Genomic DNA, 16,855 nt, shown 5'->3' with positions numbered 1-16,855 from the left:
ACCCCAATTTCCGCTGCCAATTTGTAAATCGTAGATTAAGGTGTAATTTTTATCATTAAAACTCATCAAGTCGTAATTTGAACCTATAAAACCTATAAAACTCATAAAAATATTAGTTAAAATTTGTTTAATATATGGTAGGTTCAAAATACAATTTGATGAGTGATAAGATTTACACCCCAATTTCCGCTGCCAATTTGTAAATCGTAGATTAAGGTGTACTGTAATTTTTATCATTAAAACTCATCAAGTCGTAATTTGAACCTATAAAACCTATAAAACTCATAAAAATATTAGTTAAAATTTGTTTAATATATGGTAGGTTCAAAATACAATTTGATGAGTGATAAGACTTACACCCCAATTTCCGCTGCCAATTTGTAAATCGTAGATTAACTCTTTAAGAGCCATTGGCAGCTATAGTTGCCCATAGCCCTCTAGTGCCACTGGCAGCTATAGTTGCCCAACTAACTTTTTTTTGTTTAACCAATTTTACAGCCAGAAAATCAACACTATATTCTGTGTTTTTTATGTTGTTATATTGGCAAGGAATTCACAATTGATTTTGTTATATAATGAATAGTGGTTTACATAGACATTTTTTGAGTAAAATGGCATTTTTGCATCATTATTTTGAAGAGTTGATTTCGGATATTGCCGCGATCTGAATCAAAATTTCCCCTATAGACACGTGTGATATAAAGATTGTGTGTAGCAATACACGTACTTCTACGGGCAGAGCAAAGGCGAGTGTGCGAAGGCATTCAGCTCAGAATTGACCAATGACAGAGCGGTACGATGTCTCTCACCCAACGCTACTCGCTCATTCGCTATTGTTTTATGAATATTCATGAGCTATCGATCGGCTCTTCTGCAGGCCGGTATGGTAGTATTCTTGTGTCAAGGCTTTTTTCTGCCTGCAAATGTGCACGGTTTGGGGGAGATTTTTTGGGGGTAGGGGGGGGGGGTGGGGGAAAGGTCTTATACTTTCTTTTTTTAGCATTCTCACAAAATTGTTCTCGTTATAAATATATGAGTAAAGAAGGCTGTCATTTCCAACTCTCATCGCACTGCAATCATCACACTCATTATTTATTTATTCATTTATTATTATTATTATTATCATTATTAGTATTACTATTATCGTAATCATTATTATCATTATTGTTATTGCTATTATTATCATTATTATTCTCCTTTACCTTCTTATTATTAATGTTATTGCCATCAGAATCATCATCATCATCATTATGATTATTATTAAAAAATAATTGTTGTAATCATATCAATTGCATTCCTTCTGCAGCCAAACTCTCTCTTCATAAACTTAAGATCAGGTAAATAACGGTTCATATTCGTTTGTGTTTTTATAGCCCAAACCATAAAAAAAGAATGATTGACATTGTTATGCTTATCAATATCATATTCAAACTTCTCACAAAAATATGAATCGTTCAATATTCTCCTCGAATCAAATAGGAAGAAGCAAAACAAATACATGTGATAATTAAAACGGCCGATAATACCGCTTTATTCGTCTCAAGATGTTTTGAGGAAAAGAAAAAAAAGGGATACATTAACAAAACCGATCAGACCGACATGTTAGTTGCTGCATCATTGACGTCACTATCAAGGGGATTTTAAAACGACTTTAGAGAGTAGAAATGAAAATGATAACGATGATAACGGGTTGAATATTACATTTCTTTATACCACGCATATTATTGTACAATATGTTATCTGAACAAATAAATTTCTTTTACCACGGATAGTGCTACGAGCTGGGGAGGCCCTGGGCGGATGCAGGATTTTTCTGTAGGGGGGCAAATTGTTTTCTCTTTACCTGGGTCACCCATAAGAAATCAATACCGGAACCTTTGAAAGTATTCATATGTCAAATCAAAAGACGCGCGTGAGCCCCGATTTCTTTGAACATCCTGTGCTAAATTACTCTCCTAGATAATAGGTCAGAAGGGAGCGCGGATTAGAGATTCCTCATGAAAGAGAGTCTGGGCATCTATTGTTCATGACTTGGTGGCATGACCAAAAGAATGTAGTCACGTAGAATGTTAACAGGTGGCTACTTTGGTCAGACCAGTAATACAGAACAAATAGGCCTATTTTCTTTTTGAAAATTTGTATTGATTTTTTTGTTTGTAACTGATTTGCATTCCCTCTTCTTTGATTCACGAAAAATAAACTTTTTTTTTCTTACTTCTGTGCACTTTGCCAAGAACGCCCATATTATTTTGTGGGATTTTATACCCCAAACTTGTAAGTATTGAAACTGTCCGACCCCTCTTTATCTTTATTTCAATATATCATCTTAAGTTCTTTTATATTTTGTCTCCTTCTGACTGGCAATAACTTTGTTTGTTACACTACGAATAAAAAAAATTACAGAGTCTTATTTTGAAGACTACACGAATGAAAGGGTACGGTTGGCCGCACTTTGAAGATACATGGCTCTAATATATTATTGTGTGTGTTTGCGTGGGGATCGCAGCTGTGCTGTGATTGGTCACTTGATCGGCGACAATGCCCTTTTTTGGAACAGGTCGCTTTATCGTACTTCAGAGGAAATAACTTGAATAGCAAAATAGTATTTTATTCAAAAGAGCATTATTTTTCGTTATTTCTTTTTGTTCAGTTTCATTAATAGATACGTCATTTGAAAGGGTAAACATTGAACTTTCATTTTATCTTCTTAATTTCTTGGTATCTCTACAATTCCTCAGGTTATTTACTTTTTGAAATGTTCATGAAATCATAATTTTCTAGGTTTTACTTATTGAAAAAAAACGATGTAAAATATTACATCTTTTCTCCATTTTTCCAAACGCAAATATGAAAGATAATAACACGACCATAAAGCCCATGAACCATGCATCATTTCATGTGTAGAAGGTTTTATTATACAACGTACGGGTAAAGAATTATGACCGTTTTAAAATCAGTCGCTGCTCACATTTCGGTCAATTTAGGGTTCCCTCGAATATCCCTGGCAGTAGAGGGGTATTGGGCCTGGCAGAGTAAGAGTTAAGGTGTAATTTTTATCATTAAAACTCATCAAGTCGTAATTTGAACCTATCATATAATATTAAACAAATTTTAATTAATATTTTATGAGTTTTATCTGTACATTTGATTTATTATCGATGAAATAGAATATATAATGCTCAAACGTTTAGAGATGTAGTTCGTCGCTGACGGAATAATCTCCATCCATAGACTTCGAACCAGAAGATGCCAACTTTGAAAAGGTGGTACTCCATACTGGGAAATCGGATTGGGGGTATACATCAATGGTATCATGTGGTATTATATTTTGGGTTTTATTTTCCTTTAAGATATTGTACTGGTTTATATCATGGCATTACAAAGTTCATCTGTAGTGCACACTGTGTCAAGTGCACAAACCTATTCAGGGTTCCCACAGAAATTTGAAAACAGAATTCCATGACCTCTCCATGACTAAATTGCTGCTTTCCATGACTAAATTCCTTTCTGGCACAGTTTACAAAATCAGACATGTTATGATCATGAACACCAATTATATTAGAAGAGTACAATCACAGAGTATGAGAGTTGTGAGACATAAAAAACTAGAAAGCTGTCATAGCCAAGAGGTAAATGCAATTCCAAGACTTTTCACATATCCCTGTCTTTCCATGACCTATTTTTTCCAGGATTTTCCATGACTGTGGGAACCCTGTAATAATACTGCATTGACAGCTATCATTTTAAAAGTTAATTTCAATTTCCTTCAAACATTTTATTCATCTCTTTTTGGTTGGTCCTTGAATATATATACAAAACAATGTTTTGGCAGGTCGTCTATAAAAGCATGTACATCGTTTAAAAAAAGGCTTTTGGCAGGAACTTTTGGCAAGTAGTCAACAGTATCAATATATGTAAATTTGGGTGAAAGAATCATACATGTACATTAATTCTTAAGAAAATTTTGTGGTTGTATTACACTATCACTTAGAGGTATTAAAAAGACAGCAGTTGCAGCAAACAATTATTTCATGAGAAATTGTCAAAATATTGTACATAATCTCTAGATCTGGTACATTAATGTAAACTTGTATCTTTGTAAAATCACTAATTTTGAACTTAAAATCAATTATTCTGATGATCACTAACACAGAAAAGCATATGTGGGACAGGACAGTGTATTATGATTGATTTGAAAAATACCTGACATTTGATAGAATTACATGCTTATTTTGCTCATTTCTCAACAATTACACATTTTCTTCCCGAGCTATTATTATGGCACATATCTTTTATATTTTGCTGGTAATTCTATTGGAATCTGTTCAAACTCATTTTAAGATTACTACAACTGGTAATTTATCTTTAAAAGTGTACTTGTATATGATACGGGCTCAACATAATCTAAAATAAAGTAATTTTTACCACGCAAAATAGTGAAAATTTTATCAAAATCAGATAAAATTAAAAAAATAATATTTACAAAAATATTGGTCATCAACACATGCAAGTAGATACATGTAAGTTTATGATATCATGCCCACATTTTTATTGTTCTCATGTTACCAGATAAAATAATAATTTACTTCATGTGTGTAATAAGTATGTCTTCCAATCCCATGTAGCAAAAGAACTTCCAGCAATAATCAATACAGGTAAGTCACATCAATACAGTTTACAATCCGATTTGTTTCATTCTTGGTAAACAAAATTAAATGCACAATTTTATATACAAAATAATAAGTTGGGGATACGTGTACACGTAAAATGTACGTCAGTATGACATCATCAGCTTGCTACTTGCATATGCTTAGAGCTCTTTCACCAAAATAATGCAGAGGTTAGAATGTCATACATTACTTTATTATCCCTTGTCTAATTTGGATGAATTTTTCACTTTTGTTGAAAAGTAATAAAAGGCAATATCCATGGTTACCCTTATGCTTGACCTCAATGCGTGTTCGCTTTTACACAACACATTATTTTGCGAGATACAAAGCGCTTTGAGATGCCATCCATGAGATTTAAAAAAATTCAAATTACCAGGCAGTGACAGTATTGTTGTAAGTACAGAGCAAAGATCAGGAATATGGTAGGTCTTCTCAAATTGTATTTGGATTGATCCAAGGTTGTTGACAACTGGAGGAGAGGAAGGAGCTAATTCCATGGCCTTGGAGCAGTAGTGGAGAAAGTTGCATCACCAGTAGCTAATTTGTAGGTGCGTAATGATCACAAAAATAAAAAGGCAAGTGCGCCTAGAATGAAAATGACGCACAAGGGATTCCTTATAATACATGTAATCTGGATCTCTGTCATTGACTTTGAAAATCAGGAGACGGACACTGATGTTCATGTATATCCTTTCCTTGACTTGCAGCCAGCGAAGTTGGCGTATGGCAAATGGCACAATAGATGCAGCATTCTGTAATATCTGCAGTCAGTCCAGATCGCCCTAATTCAAGCACGAAGAGCATTACAATAGTCCAGTTTAGATTGCGCTAAACCATGGACTGCTTTGTGGCAAGTAGAAATATAAAAGGCACTTCCCATTGGCCTTTATTCTTCCAATCTGTTTGATGTTATACTGGTAGGGAGCAGGTTCCAATAGCACTATGAAAGGAGTTACGAAACCAGATGAATGGGTGCAGATTCAGGACACCTTCCATTTCAACTTAAGGCATCTGCAAAAATAACAGAAGAAGATCAACATAAAAGCCTTTCCTGCATTAACTATTTGATATTCATTAAAAACTACATGGTTTCAATATCAATTTCCAAACTTTTTTAAAAAATGATTAAAAAACAATGTGGGGTTTGTTACATATTTATACTTCAGTCGGGGGAGGGGGGCTTGATGCCCTCAAGATCTGCTGCACCTCCAAACCATCTCTGTATAGGGAAGGACATTTTAAAGTAAATTTTTTTTTTATAAATATTTATATCAATTAAACATGATTTTAATTCATGCTTTTTTAAAATGTGTTTTAAATGGTTATGGGATAATTCCATCAGTTTGAATAAGAAATTACAAGTTGCCAATTTCACATAACGAAGATCAATTCTGATGTGATAATAAATGCATGTTACGTGTTGACGTTTCACTTATGCCTATCTATTACGTTTGAATTGACAACAGCATGAACCTTGTAAGAGCATTAATTATTAGACAAGCTTTGTATCAGAGTGGTTACAAAATCAAAATTATTCAACTGCATCTCATGTTCATGCACATGTAAATAATCAAAATAACACAATAATTATAAAAAAATACCTTCCAAAAAGGATAAATTTGTACTCACCATTATATCTGCATGAATATTGTTCTTTTAGTCCACCTATAATGATACAGCTGATGAGAGTTTGAATGATGGTATCAAGATGGTGCTTCTACCAGGGCTACAAAAGAGAGAGAAAAAAATAAAATGTTAACCTCAATCATGCCAAGAAATTGCAAAATCTACAAGTACATGTCCCAGCCATGGCACATGCACAGTAGGTAAGACGTAAAATATATGGTGAAGTAAGCCTAAGGGTCCTACAAGTAATTCTTTGCATGTGCCACTCATTAATGTGCATGCAATTTCAATGTTCAATTTTTACATGGAACTGTGACAGCAGTGTCAGTGTGAGGAACATATTAATGCAAAGAGTATCCAGCAACTGTCTGCAGCTTACTTTATGTCACTTCAATTTTTGTCTTTTTAACAATAATAATATGAATCTTTTAAAGTGCATAGCTTTCGTAATGGGCAGGAACCCTTTCAAATATGGCTGGCAAAATGAGGCATTTAGAAAACTCTGTAGGATTTTTCAGGTAAGTTATGGTCTAACTTTCAGATCTGAGAATTCTAGATCTAATCATCATCTTGATTTTTAACTTCCACAAATTAAAGACAATCTGTATAAAAGCTTTAAATATACAATAGTAATAGGCCCTAAATGTGGTTAAGTTTAGGCCTTACATTATTTTTATTTTATTTTACTATCGGTAGGCCTATGAAGATATTATTATTCTTACTTTATCTTTAGCAGTTTTAGAACACATTAAATTGAATAGATATTTGACAAAAAAATCTAACAAATTTTGAGGTAAAATTAGTTTTCTGGAATCGCCAGAACAACCGTTGTGAAACTCTATTAGCGCCAAATTACACTCTAAACTTGTCATTAGAACGTCCAAACCGATACACGTCAGCCTGGAATCTAGTACTAGCACAATCAGCTATGCATTTGCACCAATTCCCTCTGTATTTTCTTGCATATGGACGTCTCTCGACTTAAAGGTCATGTCATTGTGTTATATAGCTTGGGAATTGCAAGCAACTGATCCTTTGAAATGTTTACCTGCTTAAAATTACCATTTCTTAAGCCTTAATTTTGTATATTTAGATTACAAAGGCTTACAAATTGGAAAAATTAAATGTTTGCCCAAAAATTATTGTGGGAAAGGTGGATTTTTTTAAGGGAAATCCATCTTTGTGTACCAAGTTCTACAGGCAACAGAGACTTGTCTAGGCTCCGTGAATGAAAATACCCCTTGTACAATGTAAAAATGATAAAAATATCACAGAGTCCTCTAAGTACAGTTAGGACCATTGACAGATAAGGTGCCCCAAGATTGCGCTCATCCGATAATGGAAGATACGCAACGACTCCAAACAAAAAATAAACTTTACACCTGAAAGAGCCTACTGTACTTACTTAGTCTTACCTACATGTACTGCCCGATGCCTCCTGACATGTAGAGCAACAACAAAGGACCTCCACTCCTGGCGGCCAGTGGTTCTGGACCGTCTTCTGGAAACTCCCCCGGGCTAGGTCATATTCACCGACTTCATCTCCTCCTCAAATGTGATGCCAGGACAGGTAGTTTTGGGTCTCCCTCTCTTTCTCCTGAAATGTCATAAACAGATCTATTCATCAAAAATCTGACTTAAAATGGTGGGAAAATAATGAATTTAGGGCATTGGCAAGAGTTCAATATGCACCCCCACTAAAATTGAAAATAAAAACATGAAGGTTCAGAATAAAATATCTAGCACAATATAGAACATATATGATGGGGGAGTGGATAGTACTAGGAGTGGAAATACATACTAAAATATGGCTTTATTCCGTCAAATTTCGAGCATGTATGGATGTATCTATTGTGTGTAATTGTCCATAGACATCGGTTTATCTACTCAAGGGTCTGTGAGTCAAGTCTAGGCGAACTATTGGCTGATAATCGTTAAAATACCCCTTCCGGCATCAGCACTTCTCGATAGGATAGCAGGAACAGGTCTTGACTGCAAATAAAACGAGGTGATCTCAAGTCCCAACTAAGGTGCCAACACAAGGGTAAAAAAAATTATAGAAAAATCTGAAGTGAACGAACTGGAATGGAATTAAGTCTCAACAATCTTATTTTTTATCACGTTGGTGGGGGGTACATTGGAATTGCATATGGAACTCTTTCCAGGGCATTTCATGTGACGTCCTCAAAATTCAGCCTCTGTGACTGTGCTTTCTTATCGAAATCTTCGCATCATGTGTAATAGGTCTGTGTAAAGAGAATAGGTGCGCAGACATCGGCCACTATTAGTATTACCCAGTTGTTGTGTGTACGGACAGGTTGTGTGTCCGGACGATCAATTTTAGAAAGTCATTTGGAAAAAAATTACAAGCAAAGTTCCATCAATTTTTAGTACAAAATATTAGGAAATATTATAAAGAACAAAATAGAAGATGATAACAAGTATTGAATTCATATTTTTAGTGTAATCCAAAGATAAAAAGAAGGCTTCAAAAAGATAAACTGTCCGGACACCCGACCCCCATCCTACCAGTACCACTAACTTAATAATTTTGTTCAATCAAAATGTAAGTACCGTATGGGCACTAGTATTCAACCCGGCATAATTCAAAGATTTTGACATATTCCCCAAAATATTTAGAAATAGGGAATTTATCTTAATTTCATACCTTAGTTATTTCCAGGGTAATCTGTTGTCGGTATTTTCTTTATCAATCTGTCGACTGTATGCGCGGAGGATCGAATTATGCGGCGATGGCCTTTTGCACTGAATAGCACTAGTATTCAACCTAGTGAGGATTGATAGCAAATCTCAAAAGTGTTTATTGCTAAATTAGATCTAGATCTATGTAAGTCTCTGGCTTTGATTAATTCCCTGTTTGCATGGTCTCATCTCATATGGTCTAGTCCATAGTTTGATGGGACAAGGGCAGATTGAGAGACAGGGCCATCTTTCATCGCTAGGTTGAATACTAGTAGGATGGGGGGTCGGGTGTCCGGACACTTAATATATTTGAAGCCTTCTATTTTGTCTTTGGATTACACTAAAAATACGAATTCAATAGTTGTAATAATCTTCTATTTTGTTCTCTATAATATTTCCTGACATTTTGTACTAAAAATTGATAAAACTTCCCTTGTAAATTTTTCGAAATGAGTTTCTAAAATTGATCGTCCGGACACACAACCTGTCCGGACACACAACAACTGGGTATACCGACGGATTGAATACTAGTGCCAAAATCCGTCGCCGGATAATTCGATCGCCCGCACACACAGTCAACTACCGTAAGGGTACTAGTATTCAACCCGTTTGGAGAGTTTCTTCAAATATACAGAAATATGGAATTTACCTGAATTTCAGACCTGTCTTATTTCCAAGTGCAAATGCTGGTCATTCTTTTCCCGTTATTTTTTTCTTCAACCCGTCAACTGCGTGCGCGGGCGATCAAATTTTACGGCGACGGTTTTTGGTACTAGTATTCAATCCGTCGGTACTAGTATTCAACCTAGTGATGAAAGATGGCACTGTCTCTCAATCTGCCCTTGTCCCATCCGACTATGGACTAGACCATTTGAGATGAGACCAAACAGGGAATTAATCAAAGCCAGAGACTTCCGTAGATCTAGATCTAATTTAGCAATCTAAACCCAGGGGCGGATCCAGCTTTTTATAAAGGGGGGGTTGGGGTGGTATGCGAGGGAGCGTAGCGACTGAGTCCAAGCGAGCGGAGCGAGCGAGGGGGGAGGGTGTGGGAGGGGGGTGTCCCCCCTCCCACAGTAGGGAACATTTTTGAAAATCTGTGTAAAAAAAAAGATAAGATTTAAAAAAATGGTCCCCAGATTTTTTTTTTGGGGGGGTTGCAACCCCCCCAACCCCCCCTCTAGATCCGCTTCTGAAACCCTTTGCTATCAATCCTCACTAGGTTGAATACTAGTACCATTCAGTGCAAAAGGCCATCGCCGCATAATTCGATCCTCTGCGCATACAGTCGACAGATTGATAAAGAAAATACCGACAAGAGATTACCCTGGACATAACAAAGGTATGAAATTAAGATAAATTCCCTATTTCTAAATATTTTGGGGAATATGTCAAAATCTTTGAATTATGCCGGGTTGAATACTCGTGCCCATACGGTAGTTGAAGAAAAAAATAACGGAAAAAGAATAACCAGCATTTGCTCTTGGAAATAAGACGGGTCTGAAATTCAGGTAACTTCTATATTTCTATATATTTGAGCAAACTCTCCAAACGGGTTGAATACTAGTATACAAATATACAATGACACTCGCGGATCTGGCTAAAACTATTCGCATCGAAGGAACATCACATAGTACTATTCTCCCGAGGGCCATCGGCCCGAGGGAGAATAGTACTATGTGATGTTCCTGAGTGCGAATAGTTTTAGCCTGTTCCGAGAATGGGTCATTGTATATTTGTTTTATATCCTTTCCACTCATACCATTTTACAGCGAAACGATTTTTAATAAGTCGATATAGAACAATCGTTGAGAAGTTGAGAAAATAATACGTCTTGCCGTATGGATCGTCTGATTAGCGAGCGCACCTGGTTAGTGCAGCTCGCCGAAAGTTTACCGTGGCATGCAGTGGAGAGTATGAGGCGCCGAATGTACCAATATTATATAGAACAATTATTTGTTATATAATCATTATTTGTTAAATAATAACTATTATTTATATATAATTTACATTTTATTTGTAAATAACTACTATTATATAAAATATCATTTCTAATTATTTATATATAATTCCAAGTAATACTTCATTATTTGTAAATAATAATAGTTCGACATTCCATTATTTATAAATAATGATTATTTGTTTTTCATTATTTATAAATAATGATTATTTGTTTTTCATTATTTATAAATAATGATTATTTGTTTTTCATTATTTATATATAATGATTATTTGTTTTTCATTATTTACAAATAATGATTATTTGTTTTTCATTATTTATAAATAATGATTATTTGTTTTTCATTATTTATAAATAATGATTATTTGTTTTTCATTATTTATAAATAATGATTATTTGTTTTTCATTATTTATAAATAATGATTATTTGTTTTTCATTATTTACAAATAATGATTATTTGTTTTTCATTATTTATAAATAATGATTATTTGTTTTTCATTATTTATAAATAATTTGTTGAGTTTTCCATTATTTATAAATAATGATTATTTGTTAAATAATGAAAACGTCTACTTCATTATTTATAAATAATTTTTTCGAGTGCACCATTATTCTCATTATTTATAAATAATCATTATTTAATGTTCGAGTTTTCCATTATTTATAAATAAAGATTATTTGTTAAATAATGCCATTATTTATTAAATAATGCCATTATTTATTAAATAATGCCATTATTTATTAAATAATGGAAAACTCGCTATAACATGCAAATGTGGGACCGCCCATGATATGAATATTCATGATGCGATTTCCTTTTTCGTGATTTTTCTTCACAAATTTTTGTCCATTTCCTCTTCATAATGACATTTCTTGAAGCAATTTTCTAGGGATATGGTCTGATTGTAATATTCTTCATTTTCTATATAACTTCGTCTTCGTAGAAATATCAAAAAGTGTAATTTTATACGATTTTTCCTACAGTTCACAATCCCCATAGGCGCGCGTGTACGGTAGGGACAACCGGTGAATCGACGGAGTGCTCTTCATCGAAATACTACGTTGGTTGGTCCCCGGAAGTGGCGGGCGGAATTTAGCCCGAATCCTCGATGGAAGTCGATCAAGTGCATATGAGCTGAGAGAGTGAAATATCAGTGTACTTGTACAGGCCCTTCTACTTTTTATAAATATTTCTTGTTGCTTTTTTGGTTAAGTTTATTTTTCCTGGTGTAGAGATAAGTTTCAGTTCTAATAATGCACTTCAAATACATTTTGGAGTGTCTGTTTGAGGCGTTTGGGGCGATTTCACCCTGGCCCCAAAATGCTCGCAACGACAATACGGGGGCATGATGACCCCTAATTTTTTAAAAACTTATTTTTCTATTGAAAATTATCACAAAATTCACCAAAAGTGTGCACGAAAGCCTTCGTATTTCACTTTTAAAACTCCAAAAAGTGCCCAAATGACAAGCTTGGTCGCTTCGCTGTGTCGCTTTCAACTTGAGAACGTTTACGCGTCTGCTCCCCCCCGCGCCCGGCCCCCCTCCTCCGAAAGAAATTCTGTATACGGCCATGCTCTAAAGAGCCTGGCACATTGATTTATGTATACTTCATTTTCATTATTTTTATCTCATTATCATCATGGCCTTACGCAGAATTTTTTCCGTGGGGGGGGTGGGGGGAGCAGGACGCGCGTAAACTTTCTCATAAAAATCTTGAGAAAGCGAAGCGACCAAGCTTGTCATTTGAGCTTGGTCGCGTCGCTGTCTCGCTTTCAAGATTTTTTTGAGAAACTTTACGCGCGTCCTAGCTGCCCCCCCCCCCCCCCGGTAAAAATTCTGTGTAAGGCCATGATGATAATGTGATAAAAATAATGAAAATGAAAAGTACATATAAATCAATGTGCCATATGCTCTTTTGAGCATGGCCGTTCACAGAATTTCTTTCGGGGGGTGGGGGCAGACGCGTGTAAACGTTCTCAAGTTGAAAGCGAGACAGCGAAGCGACAAAGCTTGTCATTTGGGCTTGTTCCCGTGGCTGTCTCGCTTTCAAGATTTTTTTGAGAAAGTTTACGCGCGTCATGCTCCGGCCCCGGCCCCCCTGGAAAAAATTCTGCGTAAGGCCATGTTGATAATGAGATAAAAATAATGAAAATGAAAGTATACATAAATCAATGTGCCAGGCTCTTTAGAGCATGGCCATATACAGAATTTCTTTCGGAGGAGGGGGGCCGGGGGGGAGCAGACGCGTAAACGTTCTCAAGTTGAAAGCGACACAGCGAAGCGACCAAGCTTGTCATTTGGGCACTTTTTGGAGTTTTAAAAGTGAAATACGAAGGCTTTCGTGCACACTTTTGGTGAATTTTGTGATAATTTTCAATAGAAAAATAAGTTTTTAAAAAATTAGGGGTCATCATGCCCCCGTATTGTTGTTGCGAGCATTTTGGGGCCAGGGTGAAATCGCCCCAAACGCCTCAAACAGACACTCCAAAATGTATTTGAAGTGCATTATTAGAACTGAAACTTATCTCTACACCAGGAAAAATAAACTTAACCAAAAAAGCAACAAGAAATATTTATAAAAAGTAGAAGGGCCTGTACAAGTACACTGATATTTCACTCTCTCAGCTCATATGCACTTGATCGACTTCCATCGAGGATTCGGGCTAAATTCCGCCCGCCACTTCCGGGGACCAACCAACGTAGTATTTCGATGAAGAGCACTCCGTCGATTCACCGGTTGTCCCTACCGTACACGCGCGCCTATGGGGATTGTGAACTGTAGGAAAAATCGTATAAAATTACACTTTTTGATATTTCTACGAAGACGAAGTTATATAGAAAATGAAGAATATTACAATCAGACCATATCCCTAGAAAATTGCTTCAAGAAATGTCATTATGAAGAGGAAATGGACAAAAATTTGTGAAGAAAAATCACGAAAAAGGAAATCGCATCATGAATATTCATATCATGGGCGGTCCTACATTTGCATGTTATAGCGAGTTTTCCATTATTTAATAAATAATGGCATTATTTAATAAATAATGGCATTATTTAATAAATAATGGCATTATTTAACAAATAATCTTTATTTATAAATAATGGAAAACTCGAACATTAAATAATGATTATTTATAAATAATGAGAATAATGGTGCACTCGAAAAAATTATTTATAAATAATGAAGTAGACGTTTTCATTATTTAACAAATAATCATTATTTATAAATAATGGAAAACTCAACAAATTATTTATAAATAATGAAAAACAAATAATCATTATTTATAAATAATGAAAAACAAATAATCATTATTTGTAAATAATGAAAAACAAATAATCATTATTTATAAATAATGAAAAACAAATAATCATTATTTATAAATAATGAAAAACAAATAATCATTATTTATAAATAATGAAAAACAAATAATCATTATTTGTAAATAATGAAAAACAAATAATCATTATTTGTAAATAATGAAAAACAAATAATCATTATATATAAATAATGAAAAACAAATAATCATTATTTATAAATAATGAAAAACAAATAATCATTATTTATAAATAATGAAAAACAAATAATCATTATTTATAAATAATGAAAAACAAATAATCATTATTTATAAATAATGGAATGTCGAACTATTATTATTTACAAATAATGAAGTATTACTTGGAATTATATATAAATAATTAGAAATGATATTTTATATAATAGTAGTTATTTACAAATAAAATGTAAATTATATATAAATAATAGTTATTATTTAATAAATAATGATTATATAACAAATAATTGTTCTATATAATATTGGTACATTCGGCGCCTCATAGGAGAGTACCGTTTGGCTTAGCAGCGCTCTGCTCGCATCGCGCCGCACAGCTCGCGAATCGCGCATAGTTCACTTTTTCCCTAGGGAAAAAATGGACTATGCGTGACGTCAGCAAGGAAAATGAACTATTTCACGGCAAACGTTTTTCGTAGTAAAACTATTCATTTTCTCCTTGTGTACACTCTCAATACAACGATCTTAAGTAAGGGATATAATACTTACTAGTGCTCTTAGTCTTACGGTAAATGACCATGACTGGCCGAGATATTTTCTCAAGAAAATTATTTCTCTTAATTTTTTATGAGACTTTTTGCACACTTATGGTGAGACTACCACATATCGACCACCTCTTTTGAAACCGACCACCTTGCGCGCGTTAAAATTATTGCGTACTACAAACGATACGCGCGGGAGAGTAGGCGCAGTGTCCATAGCAACGGTAAGAATTGATTTACGAGAAAAAAAAGCAACAAAAGGTAAACATTTAGTAGAATTAATCAAAATTGTATTGACCAGACCCAAACCCCGCTGAAAAACAAAGAAATCTGATAGGGAACGGCTTTAGAACAAATATCCGTCGTCGATCGTCGAATCATGTGCCGGAGCTCGCAGTGGAAGTAGTGAGACGATAATTTAGCATGTTGACATCATAGAACTGATTTGGAAGAGTAAAAATATATCGACACCGCCACAAGAATCGGCCGTAAACTAAGTGTAACGCGGGTGGTCGGTTTCAAAATACGGGTGCAAATGAGCAAATGTAAAATCGTCGTATTCGTTGTTCGTCGATATATACGCGGATTGAATCGGAGTCGCCGAGCGAAACATGAGAATCTTATCTGCTCAATTTTCTGCACAAATGAGACGAAAACTGGGTAAAATTGATGAATATTTTCCCAGAAACGATGCTTAGAGTAGAAGATTAGGTGGTCGATAAGGGGAAGTTCCAACCATTACTCATATTAGAATACAAGGAACATCATTAATTGAAAGATTTTGTAAAATAACAGGAAATTCACGTTAAATCTAAACTCAAATCGTTTAGGTGTGCTGTGTGCAGACTTGAGACCATGCACCAGCCAGTGGTCCACATCACAGCAGCGAGCAGGCGCTCGGGGCCGCCCGAGCTGAGCGCCCGGTTAGACAGGATGGGATTGCCAGTGTCATGTCATTTTCATTGACGAAATCTTTAGCTAGTTGCAAGCCGGGGCATTTAACAAACTACGAAAAGAAAATCATAGAAAATGGTTATCTAACTTACTGTTTAGCCTACTGCAAATGTCTTCGAAGTCGTTGTCCATATCTAACCCGTATTCTTTAAGTAGTTGAATTATTAACGGCCTTCTTCGTCACACTTCTCGATCGAGCTCAATAAACTGCAACGCAACGCAAACGGAATTCTTTTCAAATGTTGGCGGTAAGTGCGCATGCGCAAGCCTGTCGCCGCCCACCCCCGCGCCGGCGGCGCGTTTCCGTTTTACACCCTGGCGAAGGCATTTCCCGGAAAAATAGCCACAAAGCGACTAGTGAAGAGTCTACGTCTACGTTTGTTTACGTAATCAGCTGGGCGCGCGATCCAAAAGTCCGCACCGAAGATATCCGCAGAACATACGTGCAAATGCAGCTGAGCTTATAGACCAAAAGCTTCAGTCTCTGTATTTTGGTTGTTCCGCTGAACTATATACGTTGGCTTCATGATTGTTTTTACTTTATCGCACATGATCGTTTATATGAATGAAAACGAATAATAGCTAAAATATTGAAAAATAAAACACATAATTACTTTTTTTTTTCATATTATATCTATCCTTATATCTATCATATCTGTCTATCCACTATCTATGTTATAAATCAATCTATGGTACTACATGATATATCTATCTGTTAATTTGTCTATCTACTCTGTCTCTCTCATTCTCTATCTACCTATCTATCTGTCTATCTATCTATCCATCTAACATCTATCTCTCAAATTCTCTATCTATCCATCTGTCTTTCTTTTATTTCTCTCTATCCATCTGTTAATCTACTCATGTGCAATATCAACACTGCTTCG

General features: G+C 35.1%; 1 long non-coding RNA gene across 3 annotated transcripts; it reads right to left on the bottom strand.

Annotated features, from left to right (window-relative positions):
- Positions 1-1,499: 1,499 nt before the first annotated feature.
- On the bottom strand, positions 1,500-16,180 carry LOC129282560 (uncharacterized). 3 transcript variants are annotated; one of them, XR_010296618.1, is made up of 4 exons: positions 16,061-16,180; positions 7,702-7,893; positions 6,300-6,396; positions 1,500-5,681 (listed from the first exon to the last, which is right to left on the bottom strand). It is a non-coding gene; the product is annotated as an uncharacterized LOC129282560 (long non-coding RNA). The 3 variants fall into 3 exon arrangements; XR_010296619.1 differs by having other exon boundaries at positions 7,716-7,893; positions 16,061-16,179; XR_010296617.1 differs by having other exon boundaries at positions 7,712-7,893; positions 16,061-16,178.
- Positions 16,181-16,855: the final 675 nt, after the last annotated feature.

This window comes from Lytechinus pictus, chromosome 19, assembly GCF_037042905.1.
Source record: "Lytechinus pictus isolate F3 Inbred chromosome 19, Lp3.0, whole genome shotgun sequence".
In the NCBI taxonomy this organism is placed as follows: domain Eukaryota; kingdom Metazoa; phylum Echinodermata; class Echinoidea; order Temnopleuroida; family Toxopneustidae; genus Lytechinus; species Lytechinus pictus.
The sequence above is the reverse complement of the archived record's forward strand: the minus strand, read 5'-3'. Positions and strand labels throughout refer to the sequence as shown.